Genomic DNA, 18,134 nt, shown 5'->3' on the forward strand with positions numbered 1-18,134 from the left:
ACCCACCCACCCCCTTTTTTTTTTTTTTAAAGTATTAGGAGAGCTTGAGTTTCAATTTGATGACCACTAGAAGTGGGCATCAAGATCATTGTCAAAACATTTCATTTGAAAGACACTGAATCCCCTTGGATATCCACACTAATATTACCACATTTATATCCTGTAATTAGATTATAGTAGTGGTCCCTTGAAATATGTTAACTACTTATGCTAAACAATCTGTTCCATCTTATATTTAGCTGTGATGCTCTAAGTACCTTTCCCAGACCTGAAGAACAGCTCTGTGTAAGCTCGAAAGCTTGTCTCTCTCACCAACAGAAGTTAGTCCAACAAAAGATATTACTTCACCCGCTTTGTCTCTCTTTATTCTGGGAACTTCTAACCAACAATAAAGTATCTGATCCTTCAGACCCTTGCTCAGGGGATGCATAGTCCTGATAAATAGTATCACTGAAGTTAATAGTAGCTAAAGGTGCTCAACACTACAGAAAATCAGGCTACATATTTACTTGTTAATAGCACTAAATATTTATAATCTGAGAGCACCTGAGGCCATTTATGCTAACTGGCATACAAACATAGGAATGGTCTCTGCCCTAAGAAGTTTAGTGTTAAAAAGCTACAATCTAACAAGATTTAGGTGCTAAACATGGATGTTTAGGCACCTAATTATGAATTTAGATGCCTAACTTTAAGGTCTCAATTTGAAAAATGTTGGCCTACGTAGTTGATTGACAAAGCAGAATGGCAGCATGTGTCGGTCTGTTGGTTTTATTTGAGTTCACAAACCATGGTATAGAAAGGCATTTTATGATCTATAACAGACTTAGGCCCTAATTCAGGCAAGTATTTAAATAAAGTGCTTAAGTACTTGGCTGAATTGGGGCCTTACAGAGTTGCTACAGTGGGTGCCATGCCACTTATTTGTCTCGTTTCCATTAAAAAAAAAACACAATAAAAAATAAAGACAAAATGAGCACATCAAAAACCCACAGTTCATGAAAGTAGCATTATTGCTGCAGCACAATCCAATGAGAGCAGAGGGGAAATAAAAGTTAAGGCTAACCCTCTGCCCTCGTCTTGTCCTGTTTTTGGCTAGAATTGGAGTACCTCAATGCAATCTTCACAGAAACCAGCTACACTGTATCACCAGACATTTGACACACACAGCAGAGTTATGTGTGCATGCATGACAACAATTATAAGCCCCAAGTCCTGCTCCCTCTAAGTCAACGGTAAAAGTCCCATTAACTTCAAGGGTAGAGGGATGATGCCAATGGCTTGTACATATCTGGAATGCTTTGTACATTTAGGTCTCATTTATGGCAGGAAGGCACAACCCTGCACAAGGAACACGTGCCAGTGGGAGCTCCTGGGGGCATCAGGCCTCAAGCAGCTGCAAAGCTTCCTGCAGATCCTGGTGAACACAGCCACTGTTACCTTAGTAGGGGGTGCAACATTAATTTCCCTCTGAGTACGATCTTTGCTCCTCCTTCCCTTGTTTTTGGGTGACTAGAACTATTAGTAATGTAGAGTTGATTGACATTTTTTGCAATTCAAAATTTTGACCCAAAAAATCATGAATTTTTGTCATGAATATTGTTTCCCATATTTGTGATTGGCAATAGAGCTAGTTTGGAAAATCTTAACATTTTCCCTCAATTTCACATTTTGAGGATAAAAAAATGGAGAATGCGGAAAATCACAAATTTTTTATTATTATTTTTATGATTTTTTTTAAACCAGCCCTAGGAGCAGTCACTGCACTCAGGAGAGTTTATGGACAGCAGTTTTGTCTGGCTCTGATGAGGTGGTGGTGGGGATCCTTTGCTCCTTTCATGCACCCACATAGAGGCTGAGTGCAACCTGGCTTAACTGCATAACATGAGCGTTGCTGTATACCAGTAGCTTCATGTACCCAATTATGTTTCCTTCAGAACGGAAAACTACAAACACTGTGCTGAATATGGAAAATGTAATAAAAATAGTAATAGTACCTAGCTCTTATATAGCACCTTTCATCTTCAGATCGCAAAGCATTTTACAAAGGAAGTCAGTATCATTCACCCCACTTTACATGGCTCAGAGTGTGGGCGTGACTTGCACAATGTCAAGAATAGAATCCATGTCTCCTGATTCCCAGTCCAGTGCTCTCTCTGATAGGATACCCTGCCTATTATATATAAACCAGAGTTCAGATTCAAAGGTATATGACAAAATTCATCCCTGATACAACTCCAATCACTTCAGCCCAGGATGATAAGTCTTGTCTTTCTCATATGTCTTATATTCAAACAGACTTGGTGTAAGCACATTATGTGGGGTGACCAAATATCCTTTTTCAAACATTTAGTGGTTAGAAATTTAACTTTAAAATTTTACAAATATCAATACATTGATTTGAACTCCACTGCTCTTTATGATATAATGTACATCACGTTTTATTAGAGCTTTCCCTTTTGCATTACAAATAGCACTTCTACTGACAGTTTAAATATTTAACTCTGCTTTGTTTTGCTTAAGAAAGCACTAGGCACATCTGTGCTGCTATACAAGTCATAAATAATCATGACTGATAGGTAAGATTCCTCAAAATATAGCCAGTCTAATCAAAGGGAATTTTCCGGATTTAGACATTAACAATGGGATGTTTTAGACAGCAGCAAACATATAGGGCTGCAATTACAGTTGTGAGCACTTATGCAGATAGTCTCAGTGAAGTCAATAGGGACTTCTAGCATGAGTAAGTGCTCAACAACGTGTGAAAGGGTTGGCATGATCCAGCCCAGAGCGAGGATCCGGTAGGTAACCTTTATTAGGGCTTGAAAAAGGAAGCCATTTTTGTCCTGGCCATCACTTGAGTCTGCATTCTCTCTAGTGTATTTTAAGGCTGTCTTGCTAAGCACTGTTTATCTTTTTTTTTTTAATCTTTATTCCCCCATCTTCCCTCAATTAACTCAGAAGCCATCAGATGCGTGTGTGTCAGGGTAAGAATCAATTAGGCTTCTCCAATACTGCCTTGATGACTGTTCAATGACATAGGGCAGTGCATGAGCCTGTATCGACAACTCCCCACTAACCTATTGCTAGAACATCTAACACACCCTGAGTTTACTGTAAAATTCTTCTGTGGCTCATTACAGCAGAGGAGCAGGTAGTATTACCCCCTGGATAGCATGTACCTTGCTATAACATATGTCAGTGTTTAAGAACAATCTTACAGAAAAAGAGTGCACAGCAGGCCTCCTTGGTGCTACAAGGAATTCCATTTTGCTGAATCTGAACAGAAAATAATACTACTAATAAAAAAGCCTACAGAAAGCTGACATTTTTTTATCTCGGTTCTGGCAGTACTTTGTTTCTCGTTCATCTCAAATTAAATAAAACCTAAGCAGCAGGTGTTACTGTAGATATGGGGGTGGGGGGAAATGTGCCATGCAACACTTATGCTGAAAAACCTAATGAAAAACACACAGCGGTTCCAGAACCCTCTTTCTAGTCAGACCCCCTGCTGCGATAAAAGGTCAGAGAAAGCAAGCAAGCAAGAGAAAAAGGTATTTCACTGGGAAGACAAGGGAAAATTTAATACAAGCCAGTTCCAGCGCTGATAGTCCAGAGTGATTATATTCTTTGAATGCCAGATATTAGAAGCTTTAATAAAGGAAACCCAGATATAATCCATTTAAAAACAAATATAGCCTTTCCCCTGCTGCAGAGGAGAACTTTTTGAGCTCTGCAGTAGCGTATTCCTGCAGAATAGAAAAGATGGGATGTGGGAGCTCTGTCTTGGGTGGTGTGCTGCTGCCACCTGCAGTTTCTTAGCCTCATTGCAGGAGGGGAGGAAGCAAAGGCGTCAGCTAACACTGCAATCAATAAAGAGCTGTCCGTTTGTCTCAGAATGATATCTTTCAAATGTCCCTCATTTCAAGGGTCTTCTTCTGCTTTTATCCCAAAGTACGCTCTGTTGTGTCCCCTCACTTTGATTGTTGAAAACGATTGACACTGGAAATAAAGAATAATGCTCTGACAGAATAGAAAGTGTGGTTTGCCTTAAGGTTGGAATCCCACAGCCTTTTAAAAGTCCTGTTTCAGAGTAGCAGCCGTGTTCGTCTGTATCCACAAAAAGAAAAGGAGGACTTGTAGCACCTTAGAGACTAACAAATTTATTTGACCATAAGCTTTCGTGCAGCATCCGATGAAGTGAGCTGTAGCTCACGAAAGCTTATGCTCAAATAAATTTGTTAGTCTCTAAGGTGCCACAAGTCCTCCTTTTCTTTGTAAGTGTCCTGCATCAGTAATTTTTAATCCCTCACTTTGGGCTATTGGTACACATTTCATCCCACATTTGGGTCTTGACTGGTTGAGAGGCATGCTCACAATTTCAAGTTATTGTCAGGAAGTAAGAATGAATAAAATCTTATTTGCTCCCTTTTTGACGGTGCTCATTAGTTTATGATGCTGAGTAAGACACATTCAGAATTAAGGTGGGGGAGCGAAGGGAAAACAACAAAGTATTTGGTGATGAAACATGGACAATCGGAGCCAGATTAAAATGACCAGAATTTATTTCAATGAGAAATAATGTCCATTTGGAGTTTTTTTTCTTTTTGAGGGAGCAGTAGCAAGGCAAGTGGGATTAAAATGTAATTCTCTCTTTACTCAATAACAGAGTCATGTTTACCTACATAAAGGCACAACTACATTCTGGTGCTTTAACTGAAATCCTAATATAGTCATAAAGCAAGTCAGACAATGTCTAGAGCTGCTAAGACACAGCAGAGAGTGTTGCTTAAAACACACATACATACACACATGAATTTTGCCCATTTTCTGGTAGAAGAGAAATGCTGAAAACTTACAAGATGATTTGCACCGGTTAATTTTTTATTTAATAAAGATCATTTTGGTTTAAGATATGGCAGGTGCTGAGCTATTGATGATATGCAAATCCAGTCCTCAGCATTTAGCCCAAGTATCTCAGGCAGGTGCTCAGGAGACCTGTAAGGGAAGAGAATGGAAGGAATCCTCTCCCAATGCCATGCAACAGCCGTCAAGATGCTCTATGGAAGCTACTGTGCAGACTAACAGGCCCCCACTGCATATGAGGATTTGAGCAACAGCAGATCATCCTGCCCTGCCCCCACATCTCCCAGGGCTCTTGCAAACATCCCCTTTATAAAGCTACCTATGGTGTACCCAATGAACTTGTTTCCAGGCTGTCCAAGGCATATTTTCCCCCTGCCTAGCACTCCCCAAATGCTGCCCCCTCTGTGTAGCTGAATCACACCAGTTCTACTGGCAGGTACCCTCCAACTCCCTGATAAGGGCTCCAATGATCAAACACACACCTGCGGCTGCCGATTCTATCAGAGCTTAGGACTCATCCTAAATAATGTGACGGACCCACTGTTGTGGAATTGTTGAATTCTCCCTTTCTCCAGCAGATTGCTGACACAGATGTGGAAAGCCAGGTCATTGTGGTGTTGTTCTAACTACCAATAGCTCGTGTAGAGCACTAAAAAAGATACTGTTTGGCCAATAGGGACCTGCAAGTCTCCTCCCCCACTCCAAGCTTTGGTTACTAAATCGTACTAAAGAAACAACCAGCTGAAGCATGACAAAATTCTGTCCTGGCATCCCCATTGATTTCAGGTGTAAATTAAGGCAGAATTTGGACCATGGTGTAACTGGTTGCAAACTCTCCCAGAAGTCTCTGAGCAAAATTCTCCAGTGATGTAAGCGGTGTAGTTGTGGAGTAACTGGCTCTGACTTTAATGTGTTTGCAAAATAAGTGTAGCTTATGTGGCAGGGCAAGAGGGGAAAGCAGAAGAGGGGTAGACTCCTCTGCTTTATCTCACACCCTCCAGTTGCTTCCCCTCCCACACACTTCCTCTGCCTTTTGTGTGTTACTAACACTTATTTTGCACCAGCTGAATGCCAAATTGATACAATTCACACAACATTACCACTTACATCCAGTCCCATGAATTATCTGAACAGTGTGTGCCTGATATATAACTTATGCGACTATTATTTTACCACAGATTGGTGGCGGGAACTACTGAGCAGAATCATTGTGGGTGAGCCACTTCCAAACAGTGATTTATTTCTTCTCAGATGGCGGTGTTGGTGCAAGTGGCAAATGATTATTGTCACTGCTGCTATGGTTCAGTGACCTCCCAGAGTCATTTAGCTAGGATGGGGATGGGGCAGGGCTTCTCCCACCTCACTTCTAATGGGGGGAAAGTTACAGCTGGACTTCCAACAAAACGCCTGAGTCTTGGGATAGTTCATATCTAAATCTGGATTCAAACTTTGCAGCCCAGTCCTATCTCTTTACTGAGGGGCAAACCAACACCCAATACCTGACCCACCTCTGAATTTTAGCTAAGTATGGATCCTAATCTTCACACAAATGTTACAGCTTGGTCACATCTCTAGGAAAAAATTAGATTTTTCCCTCCTCTCCCCCCAATCAAGATTTTATATAAACAAGGCAAGAGATCCTGTCCCCCCAGCTAAAACTCTTCTCTTGGCCCTCACCATCTCCCATGTTGACAACTACTGCAAACTCCTGCTCTCTGGCCACCCTGACACCCACATTGCCTTCTCCCCACAGCCCATCCAAATGCAGCCACCAAAATCATCTTCCCTGTCCATGCTTCTAACCATTTCACCACACCAAATCCTTACACTAAATCAACTTCAAGCTTCTTAACTCACCTTCAAGGCTTTTTACAACTCATCCCCTCAGTTCTTGTGTCTTAATGATTTGCTCCCTGCAGTCCATAATCATTGCTACCATCATCCACCTGCTTGTCCACTTAAGAACATAAGAATTGCTAAACCGGGTCAGACCAATGGTGCATCTAGTCTAGTATCCTGTCTTTCAACAGTGGCCAGTGCCTGGTAGTTTCGAGGGAATGAACAGAACAGAACAGGACAATTACTGAGTGAGCCATCTCATCATCCAGTGCCGACTTCTGCCAATCAGAGGTTTAGGGACACCCAGAGCATGGGGTTGCATCCCTGGCCATCTTGGCTAATATCCATCAACAGACCTATCCTCCATGAACTTATCTAGTTCAGTTTTGAACCCAGTTATACTTTGGCCTTCACACAATCCCCTGACAATGAGTTCCACAGATTGACTGCATGTGGTGTAAAGAAGTACTTCCTTATGTTTGTGTTAAATCTGCTGCCTATTAATTTCATAAGATGACCCCTGGTTCTTGTGTTATGTGAAGGGGTAGATAACACTTCCCTATTCACTTTCTCCACACCACTCATGATTTTATAGATAGCTATCATATCACCCTTCAGCCTTCTCTTTTCTAAGCTTAAAACTTCTCCCACAAGTGTGTTGCCATCTTCTTCTATGTCACCCCTTACCTATGCAGTGCTCCCTTTGTATGAATTCATAAAGCTACCATTCTATCCTTCAGTTCCCTCCTTGACACCTATCTCTACTTTTATCCCTTCAGTACACTGCCAGCCAAAAATCCTTTTGATTTAGGTTAAACAGCTGCTCTGGGACCAGGCAGCTCCACCCTGCCACACCTGCAAAGTGTGCATGGCTTCGAGGAGGAGCACAAAAGGAGAGATGCTCTTTATCCATTTGTGTGCTCTTTATCATATGCTCTTTATCATGAGCAAAGAAGAGCCTGGACATGGGAGGGAAGGAGTCTGCAGCAGGACTTGGAATTGAACCCTAGAGCTTCCAGAGCGCAGTCCAGGGTCTGAGTAACAAGACCTTCCTCTCAGTGGCAGTGGTAACAAAAGCGCAAAAAACAAGATAAGACAACTTGATGACAGGACAACAAATGACAGTGTGGCCAACTTTTGTGATATGCGGTGTTTTTCTTAAAACGCCAGCTCCTGAAGCCATATGATTATGTGAGAATTACAGTTGTAATAAAAAAATTTAAAAAGTAAATTTCTAGCCTGAGGGTTATGGCCAAAAGCTTGAAAGCATGAACCCTAAAAGCTCAAAATTAAATAAAACTCCAAAGTGAATTAACGTAAAAGTCTCATAGTTTTTAAGACAATCTCCTGATTTGTAGAGGCCTGACTCATGATTTATGAACACGTACAGACTGGCATTACTGTGATTGTCACTGCATAAACACAAGCTGAACACAGAAGCACCACCAGTCACTAAAGCCATGTTGCTAAATCCTCATCTTGTGTAAGCTGGTGTAGCTCCACTGATTTACGCTAGCTGAGCATCTGGGTCATGCAATACAAACCTAAAATCAGAGGGAAAGTGTTCCAAAAAACCCCAAGTATTTTAGCTTCCTTTCCTCCAGTCCCTTCTTTTTATTTATCTGACTTTTTTCCCCATTTGCATTGGCACTGAAAACATGGCAAAGTGTTGTAAAAGACACAATGATGAAGAGAATTCAAGCTGCTCTGCCCGATATTAAAAGATGTGGCATTTGGTAATATTTGGACAGAGTCCAATTGCTAAACTGCTGAACTGCAGTTTGTAACATAAGCACAGCTTGAAGAGAAAGATGCAAAAAGGAGACAAAATGAAAGTTATCAACAGGAATAAAAGAACAAGCAACAGAAAAGCAGCAGGAGGAATACAAACTGTCTGAGGAAGAGGGGGAAATGTACTGAATGCATAAAATGTAATATTAGTGATTTCACACAGTCACATAGTGAAACAGAGCACTGGACTGATGATAAATTGAACTGGGAAAGGATGCAGTGCAATAAGTGAGTGGAAGCATACCATATGTGGTCAAACCATGATGGGTTACTAAATGAGACTAATCCCACCTAGAATGTTAAATGCCAAAAAATGATGCTTATTACATCTTTGATTTGAAGAGGTAAGAGCAAGGAAATTCACAGTGAATACTCTCAGCCTGGGTAAGATTCCGATCTTAGTGACACTGGTGTAAAACTGCAGTAATTTCAGTACTGTTACTCTGTATTTTCATCAGTGTCACTGAGATCAAGATCTGGACATAAGTGACTTAGTTGTATCACCCCAAGTACACTGAGAACAACTGGTTGTTGTTTTATAATTCTTACACTGAATGCTGCAATTCTTATTGAATGGTAGGCATGTTGGGTTATTTAAGGATAGGGTGCCAACATTAAACTTTGAATTTCTTGGATGTTGTCAGTTCAAGTCAGATTCCAGAGATTGTTGTATCATATTTTGCCTTTTAAATTTAATGTTAAGATCCTAGAAAGACCACATCTGTCTTCCTGATCAGGAGTTTGGAACAACCAAGAAAAAGGCTGCACCCAAAGAATCCTTACCAGGTTTTACCTATGCAGGTGAAGGATTTGGGGAATTTGTTTTAGTTACATCTGCTCAGTGTCATAGAATAATAAGGGGCCAGTTTCTCTGCTGCTGTAATTTCACTGAGACCAACAGAGTCACAGCAACAGAGAATTTGGCCCGATGTCAAGCCAGAGTAAATGTGTTCAATAAAGTTATTCCCATTCAGTTGTAGTGTATGAAGTCCAAGCCTTCAGTGATCTGACAATTTATTTTGGATGACGAAAACATGCCTGAACAATGAAACAAACAAAATCAGCTTGTTAGAGATGTTAATAAACTCTCTTTGGTTTGATACAATTAAAAGACTCCAAAATATTGTCTTTCCATGGGTGAAATTCACTCTCCGGTGCAGAGGGCTGGCACAAGTCCCACTTAAGTACAAAACAGGGTGAAGTGGGACGTAAATGCTTCATAGATCCTGTGTTGACCTTCTGCCTATGAATTAATTTTCCTCTATATTAGTATTGAAAATATGCAGAAGTTTATTAATCATGTGACTTTTAGTTCAGAACTGTACCAGGCTGAAGTAAAAGTGACTTCACTAAACATTAAAGGGTCTCAATCACTGTATTGTACTATAAGACTGATTCTTTGTTCTGGAAGCAGGGTAAATCTCACAAATACAGACTCAGACTGATGAAAAGATCAAGACACATACTAATGGGTCCTAACCAGCAGCCAAGGCTGATGTTGCAGAGGGAAATCTGATAAGTACCACCCAATCTAGTAGGTTGTCACTGCTCTGGGCCTAGGAGTCACTTGAACTAGATTTTACAAGTTAGCCTCTACTTAAAAAGATACTAAGCAAAACCCAATTAAATTAAATTATTGCTCTTAATTTGTCCTTTTTCTAATTTTGATTTTTAGAAATTACTTAAACATTTGGCATCATTAAAAAAAAAAAAAAACATTTAAGGCTGGAATTTTCAAGGAGCCTACTGAAGTTGAATGCCCAACTTCTGTCAACAGTCCATCAGACCGGAACACCTAATTCCCATAGGTGCCTTTGAAAATGTCTGCTTTGAATGTTTGATCTGGTTGTTGTCCACCAGAATCTAAACAGCTTGAAGTCTGTTGGTTTTCCATACAAATTTAGTCTGTCTGCAATAATTTACCACAATCATAAAACTGATTTAAATTCCATCTAGTACTCCATAAATTATTTGTAGTCCCTAAATTACAAAACTGTGGAGCTGATTTAAATGATGTTTAATTTATTCTCTATAGATAGATGGCATCTCAGAGGGAAAAAGGGAGAGACTGACAGCTCAAATGATATTTTTGCTACAGCTTTACTGACCAGAATAAAACAGTATGATTCTTATGCTCCCGTCCCATCTTAACGGTGCAGATCAAATATATATTTCCAAAATAGCTGTTCCATCCCCTCTCCCATTTCTTCTCTACTTAAGCCTGAAGAGAACATGTCCTAGTTTTACCAGGACAGTCCCTGTTTTGGAGACAATGTCATGCTGTCTCAAGGACTTCTTTGGGGACACATGATGAAATGTCCCAGTTTTCATGTAATCGATCAAAATATTCAGGCTTTTTTTATTGCTACAAAATGTTTGTTCAAGACCTATTTCTACATCAATACAAAAAGTTTTGTAAATCTCTGTTTCACTTTCATCATGTAGCAAGCATCTATTTTGTGCCAACATTGTTCCTGGCCGAAGCTTGTCCCACATATGCCCTTCTTCCTTTTAATACATTTGTAGATTTTTTTTAAAAAAAAATGTAATTATTGTTATAGCTATATCCTTTGTCTAAGATTTTCAAAAATGACTGGTGATCTTTAGGTCTTAAAAGGCCTTGCCCTCGTGAAGAAAAAAGGCATGTTCATCTTGGTAAAATCTTAGTGAAGACAAGGCAGTTTGTAGTTTTAACATGTTAGCTGGTCAAGGTAAACCCTAGGTTTCCCCAGAACCTTTAACTCAACCTGTTAACTTGTGTGAAAACTTCAAATTGCCTTGTCTTCATTAAGATTTTACCCTCATGTTAGTTAACTTAAGAACACACTATTTTTCTAATGAAGACTCATCCAAAGTGGCGTGATTTTTAGATGGCAGGCGCTTGCCCTTTTCTGAAAATCATGCCCTTTTAAGACAGGAATTATCTTTTTGTTGTGTTTACACAAACACCTAGCACAACCATGACTAAGGCTAAGATTTTGTCACAGTTATTTTAAAAGTCACGGACAGGTCACAGGCTATAAACAAAAATTCATGGAAGCCCATGACCTGTCTCTGACTTTTACTAAAAATAACTGAGACAAAATGGAGAGTGGGGGGGTCCAGCACGCACTGCTGCTGCAGCTCCAGAGTCCCCTCACCATCTGCAGTGGCTGGGAGCTGCAGGGTCCCCTTACAGCAGCAGCGCCTTGGAGCTCCGGCTGGCAGCTGCGGGGAGCCTGCCACAGCTGAGAGCTCTGGGGCCTCCACTGGCTGACAGCTCCAGCCCTGTGGCCCCAGAGCTGAAGCAGAAAATGTCACGGAGGTCTCTGGAAGCCACGGATACTGTGATTTCCATGACATAATCATAGCCTCAATCATGTCTAGGTCTCCTAAGCACTACAGTAATATAAATTAATAATATGGCCCATGGTGATTAGTCACTTTTGAAAATGTTGGCCCTAATCTTTTGTTCAGATTGTCTCTTTCCTGCTCTGTACATTACCAAGACTATCTATGTTCCATTCAATTTGTGATGTTCAGGGATGGTTTTCACTATTGTTTAGGAATACTGTACATAGTCTTACTGTACTCATCTTTCTCTATGAAACCATAACACTTTCACTCTCCCTCCTTTACATGCTTTTGCTCAGAGATATGCAAACCATCTGCATCTATGATATGATGTTCTTAAATAGCTTCCAGGCAGATCATATTTTTTTTAAGTATTTTACTGTGCCCTTCAGCCTGTTAATTGTATTACTCATAGCCCTTTCAAAGTTCATTGTTACTATGCTGCGTCTAAGGAAGTAAATCGCTTTCATATCAAAATTAAAATTGTGAAGTCATCACGGTTACCCAATGGAGTTTCTACAACAACCTCCTATACTAACTCATTTGCATTACACAATATAAGACTCACTACTACAAATAGCCCTAGTAAACTGGCATTCCACTAAGGCAGTGGTTTTAATACTTTTTGTATTGGTGACCCATTTCACACAGGAAGCCCCTGATCGTGACCCCCCTTATAAATTAAAAATGGATGGGTAATTTAATTTAATGGGTGCTCAGGGCTATCAGCCCCATGGAGCTGACAGCTCATGACCCCTATGTAACCACCTCGCAACCCCCGAGGGGTCAGAGCCCCATTTGAGAACACCCGCACAAAGGAATGATGTGGCAGCCAAGGGGGATGGAATCCTTCACCATCAACACTAGAGTAGCAGCAGGGCCACTTTACTGCATGTGCCCTTTCTCCACATGGAGGTTGATCAGTGCTTAATGCCACTCTAGTTCAGATGACAAGCTGTCCTGATAGACATGACTGCAGTAAATAGGAACTCAATTATTCCTTCATGGAAAACCTACAGGAGGAGGAAAACTCCACAAATTCAATCTTATGGAATTTTCACCAAATTGTTCCATGGGGAAAAGTGGGTGGGGTCAGGTTAGCCACCAGGAGCCTGGACCCCAGAATTAAATTTATCCTTGAGATATTGAGAGATCACTGCAGCACACTGCTCTTAACACAGAGATCTTGTTCCTCTATACTAGTTCCAGTGGTTACTCCTGCTATTCACAGCACCTGGAACTCTCCTAAAGGGGGGAAATCTACAGCATGGAGAATCTCTTCTTAAAAATGAATATCACCTCAATATGAGGCTGGAGACAGCAGCATGGTGCTGAAGAGGCAGCCGATATTCCACCCCTTCTGTGTGATCAGTGCACAGAGCATCCGCTTCATGAATGGTTCTTGGCAGGGGAAAGAGGAACAGGATAGCATGATCAAAGTTCAAGTTATTAACTGGCTTCATTGGAGAATACTTGCTGAGACTGCGTATCATACCTCTTGTGCTACACCAAAGGTAATGACAAGTTTCAGAGTAGCAGCCGTGTTAATCTGTATTCGCAAAAAGAAAAGGAGGACTTGTGGCACCTTAGAGACTAACAAATTAATTTGAGCATAAGCTTTCAGGCAGCATCCGACGAAGTAAGCTGTAGCTCACAAAAGCTTATGCTCAAATAAATTTGGTAGTCTCTAAGGTGCCACAAGTCCTCCTTTTCTTTTTGCAAAGGTAATGACTCATTTTCAGGCATGCCAGGTGTCCTTGAAAATGAAATCAGTCCCCTGTAACCACGTGAAGCATCGCTATTTCCCTTTTGTGCATTAACTATCAACTGAAACAATGACAGTCCTGATTCATTATAAATCTGCATCTTCTTAACAGGATTATACATTAAAGCACTGTAAATGAAAACAAAAACAAGTATTGAAGCTTAGAAAGAATATTTAAAGCACAGTTAAATACAGGCTGTGGTGCTCCTGGCACACTCAAAGCACACCCTTCTCTCCTCCGTTTACAGCACGTTTCCTTTAAAAGGTATAGCACGGGAATAGGTTACCTAGACAGGTGGTGGAATCTCCATCCTTAGAGGTTTTTAAGGCCTGGCTTGACAAAGCCCTGGCTGGGATGATTTAGTTCGTGTTGGTCCTGCTTTGAGCAGGGGATTGGACTAGATGACCTCGTGAGGTCTCTTCAAACCCTAATATTCTATGATATAGGCACAGTAGGAATAGGATTCTTGTTCTTCTGACTTCTGGTTAGTCCAGTGAAAATCATTTACAAGTCCTCGCTGATTTAGTTGGTCTTACTTGGGGATAAAATTAACCTCGAGACAATCTAAATATACAATCAGGAGCTGATTCTTTTGAGCAGTGTCCCCAAACTGTTACCATTTTCTTATTTGCTTTGGCACATGTATTTGCTTTTAATAAGGCTTGACCAGTCAGCATACTGAGGATTCTCACCGTTTTACTTCTATTTTTTCCCCCATCGTCTCTCTTTTAGACAAAGGTGCTATTCCTTCTGCAGACAGCAATCAGCTTCCTTCAAGGCTAGCACCAGGGTTGCTTTGAAATCAACTACTAGGAATTGCTCAAAAAAGGTGAGACAGTTCCAGTTCTGCAATCTGACGGAGAAACACATTGAAGCCCAAGGTAACTCTCAAACTTAGGCATTATAGTAGTGCTGCTCTAGTCTGCTGGGTTAGTACCAACTTACTGCTTAAATAAGTACAAGAACTACTAGCATGGTCACCAATGAATGTTTCATTGTCTCAGATGAAGCAAGAAAAGTTCCTGGAGCCTTTATTTAAACCATCAAAAAGTGAAACCTATGCAAGAGATTTCCATATTAGGCAACCTGTCTTAAGAGTCTGCCCAATAATATCCTCAAATAATATAAAACCTTGCTTTTCTTTGGAAAGTAGCACTTTTCATCCACAGATCTCAATACACCCTACAAAGGCGATAGATACCATGTTCTCCCAGAGAAAGATGAAGTGACTCACTGTCATAGTGCAGTCTACTGACTGCTGGATGGCACCCCCTTCTGGTAGTTAGCTCTGCCTGGTTCAGGACCCCCTTTCTTCTCTTCCATTGTTGCAGCTCTTCTCCCACTCATGGAGTCACAATAGGTCTGCTTTGTGCCTTCCCAAGTCACATTGTGATTTCCCCTTACAGGAGAGTCTTGCAAAATCCCTCAGCACAAGCAGCATCAGGCAATCTGCATGCCTGCTGCCCTGACTATGTCATTCCCACAGTGACTCAGGCAGTCTTCCCATTCACTGCTCCAGCCTTCCTGTGCTGCAGTGGATGGTAAGGAAACTCAGGCCCACTCCCTACTCTGGGTTCCAGTCCAGGGCTCTATAGTGAGCAATTAAGATTTGGGACTTCACCAACCTTACTGCTCTGTTCCTTGGACTACTTCTTCCTGTGCTTCTTTAAGCTTCTCTCCTGCATCTTTTAGGCTTATTAGGTAAACCCTTCCTCATGGGTTCCTATCTCCCCTTCCTTCTCCCTTACCTGAGGGAAAGAGATTGGCAGAGAGGAAGTTTGCAACCTCCACATGGCCTAAATCTGCCCCTTTGCAGCTTAATTGGCTGATTGGGCCCACCTGGCCTAATTAATCTCTTTCAGGGCTGGTGGGGAGAATACACCACATCATATTTGCACAAAGACACCAAGCAGGCCCGTGAGACAGCCAGGAATTGAGTCCCAGTTCCCATGCAGATGTCATGTTGAGCTAATAGTGTATAATTCTCCTGGTGCATCACATTAAGTGCAGTGAATTCCCATATCTAAATTAGCTAAAATTTTTTGTGTGTCATTCAGTTTCCAATGAAATATATCCAATTAATTATATAGTTAGTGGTAGGTGAAATACAAATAATGCAAAGTTTTCCTGCTTGGAATTCTACAGATCTGAATCAGAGTAAAGGAAAGAAGTTGGGATTCTACATTTACATTCCTTTCCCTGACATGTTGCCTCAAGATCAGCATGTACTTTCATTGTTATTTTCCCACTAAACTAGCAAGCCCACTTCAATTTAATTGCAGTCTAATAGCCTGTGCATCTATTACCGTACCAAACGAGTAGGTTTGAGGACTTAAATATACTAACTTAATACTTCAAAATAATTCCTCTCTCAATCTTATAAATTTCTTTCACTACACAATAAGCAGCTCTATTTAACTGTATTTATTCACTGTGCTCAAACAACTTATCAGTCTTATTTTGAACATGCAGAATCAGCTGTAGGTTTGTGTGGCTTTTTTTCATTTTTAGGTAAATCCAAATTCCCTCTGATCCGTTGGCAAGCATTTATCTCCCGATAACCATGTCCCTGGAACTGCCTTGCAGCTAACGTTAAGAGCGTTCAGGCTGTATGAGAAAGATGTAAAGAGTATTTTTAAGATGACAAATAGGTCCAGAAAAGTTTAAGTATGCACTGCGGTACTCATAGATTAACTCATTCTTTCAAACAGGTTTTAGTGAGTTAGAGCAGTGGTTCTCAACCAGGGATACATGTACCCCAAGGATACACAGAAGTCTTCCAGGGAGTACATCATCTCATCTAGATATTTGCTGGTTTTACAACCGGCTACATAAAATGCACTAGCGAAGTCAGTACAAACTAAAATTTCATACAATGACATATATACTGCTCTATATACTCTAAACTGAAATGCAAGTTCAATATTTATATTCCAATTGCTTTACAGGCAGTCCTCGACTTTACAGCGTTCGACTTACGATGAATGGCACTTATGAAATTTCTGAATTGACACCTGATTCGACCTCCAATTGGCGTTTTGACTTTATGACACTCAGTCATGCAATGGAGTATAGTGCTGTTCCATGTTATGATGTTTCAACTTACAACACAATTGGTTCCTAAAAATTGCACTGTAAGTCCGAGGACTGCCTGCATTTTATAATATGGTAAAAATGAGAAAGTAAGCAATTTTTCAGTATTAGTGTACTGTGACACTTTTGCATTTCTATGTCTGATTTTGTAAGCAAATAGTTTTTAAGTGAGGTGAAACTTGGGAGTACACAGGACAAATCAGACTCCTAGAAGGGGTACAGTAGTCTGCACAGATTGAGAGCCACTGAGTTAAAGTATTTATTCTTTCAGTTCAAGAAAATATAAGTTGAAACGTTCATGGGAACATGCTGTAGATCAGGGGTCGGCAACCTATGGCACACATGCCAAAGACGGCACGCGAGCAGATTTTTAATGGCATGCTGCTGCCTGCTAGGTCCCAGCTGCTGGATCCGCTCAGCGCCCGCTGCCTAACCCAGGCCAGCACCCCAGCAGCGTGCTATTAAAAATCCTGCCCGTCCCCGCCTGCTCTTCGCTGCGGGGCAAGCGAGCTTCCCCCTCCCCACCACCGTGCTGGGTGCCTGCCCCTCCTCCTCTCCCACTGATCAGCTGATGGCCCTTGCGAGGGAGGGGGAGAAGCAGTGGGGTCTTGGGGAAGGGGGGTGGAATCAGGACATATCCCCTCCAGCCCCCTGCCGTGAGCTGCTCTGGGAGCACCCCCACAACCCCAGCCCACACCCCCAGTCCCCTGCCCTGATCCCTGCACCCCCCGCGCCACACACACCCAGACCTCTGCTCTGCCCCCTGGATCCACCCACACACCCTAGCCTCCTACCCTGACCCCTGGATCCCCCCAAACCCCAGCCCCGACTCCCCACACATAAGCAGACTCCTGTACCCACCCCCCCCACACACACACCCTCTGCCCTGACTTCTGCATCCTCCTTACACGCTCCCAGCCCTCTGCCCTGACCCCTGGATCCCCACACACACCCCAGCCTCCTGCCCTGACCCCTGGACCCCCATGACCCCAGCACACCCCAACTCTTGCACCCTCCCACATTCTCACCCCCACCATGAGCACCAAACGGGAGCTCCTGAACCCGTCTCCCACACATTCCTACCCGCACCCCTCACACCAAATGGGAGCTGCCCAGGTAAGCACTCCACACCCAAACCTCCTGCACCAATCCTGAGCCCCCTCCCTCATTCTAGCTCCTGGCCAGACCCTACACCCCAACCTGCTCCTTCACCCCCAGCCCTGTGCTCAGTGCACTCCCACCCTCAGCTCAGCGCAGAAAGAGGAAGAGAATGGCTAGAACCAGGGAGAAGGTAGGTACCCACTCTATGTGGGCAAGGCTAGGATCCCAGACTGGCAGCGGGCTGAGTGGGGCTGGCAGCCAGGACTCTGGCTGGCAGGAGCCAGCAGATGGAACCCCACACCGGCAGCAGGCTGAGTGGCAGTGGGCTAAGCTGCTCAGCCCACC

This window comes from Dermochelys coriacea, chromosome 2 (assembly GCF_009764565.3).
Source record: "Dermochelys coriacea isolate rDerCor1 chromosome 2, rDerCor1.pri.v4, whole genome shotgun sequence".
NCBI lineage: Eukaryota > Metazoa > Chordata > Testudines > Dermochelyidae > Dermochelys > Dermochelys coriacea.